Raw genomic sequence first — 1,317 nt, 5'->3', positions numbered from 1 at the left:
CACCGGGTGGTATGGTAAACAGGACAGCGGACCCTGAATGCGGGATTCGGTCGAAAACTAAACTCGAACCAGAAACCCGCACGTCGGGCCGCCAAATCACAGGGTTGAGGCTCGCTCGAGGTCGACCCCGGAGGTCGGCCAACGAGCTGTCTCAGCCGACTCGGCTGAGCCGAGTGATTCAACCCGGGAGAGGGGGGGGGCGGGGAGAAGATAAAAGAGCCCGCGTCGCAACTGCGGACTCCGCAGTGCGGAGGGAAGGTATACCATGAGCTACTCACAACTGGCCTGGAGTACAGGCTACGAAAGCCTCCTAGATGTTTCTCGCAATCGTAAATATGCAGTACTGTAACGGTCTACTTCGCTCGCCGACGACACAAGTTACCGCACTCTCGATTTTTTCTGTGTGGTTGTTTCCGCACCGATGACTCTGGTCTTGTAACTAAACTTGATTACTTCGTAACCATCACTAATCTCATTATAAGCTTCATCACATGCTTCTAATTATGCCAATAGACGGAGAAACCGCAGCAACAACGATGATGATCATCTTAAGCACCATTGGGACTGTCACCATCCAACCGTCCTAACGCCCTGACAGTAAGACTAAGTCACAACAAGCTCCAACCAATGAACCCACCTAAGGCTGATAGGGTTCTTAATACGTGGCTTCGCAACTATCTCGACTGCCTTCTTTTTCGGTGACCGAGCTGCCGCCGCGCACGCGCTCGCAGTAAACACTTGCGCCAGCTGCCGAACCTGACCACCGACTGAGACGAGAACAGACAGACAGTCCCACTCGATGAGGCTTGAACATAGTAAGAGGAGTCGTGGCGGGGATAACACCAGGATTGCGGGGCTTGCCGATTCTCGAGGGTGTTGCTCCTGGGTTCAACGGTATTACCTTTGGTTGGAATGCTGAGGGCTTCAACGGTTGCCGCTCCTACCACACCAAGCACATCATTCAAAATTTGAATTTCAAATCCTTCAAGACCACCGCTCACCTTCGACTAAGCTATCCTCTCAGCCTCCATCTCCTCCACAATAGTCTCAACAACGGCAATGTTTTCCTTATCATTTTCCCCCTCTGAAAAAAAATCGATTCATAAGCGCAGCGATGAGAGCTTATTCTGACTCGGCCCAAGCTCCGACATTCGAACACTCAGAAGATATAAACCGCCGCCACCAGAACGCTTCGTCTCCGCAGATCGAACTGTGGCGATTACGGGTGGGCTACCCTCCACCATCTGAATGCGAACCTGCTCTCGAAAGACTTGGGCGACTCCACCTCCACGACGTGTGGAAGCTCCTCGGAGTTGT

Source organism: Perkinsus marinus (genome assembly GCF_000006405.1).
Source record: "Perkinsus marinus ATCC 50983 genomic scaffold scf_1104296945236, whole genome shotgun sequence".
Taxonomy (NCBI): Eukaryota; Perkinsozoa; order Perkinsida; family Perkinsidae; genus Perkinsus; species Perkinsus marinus.
Note: the sequence above shows the minus strand (reverse complement) of the source record.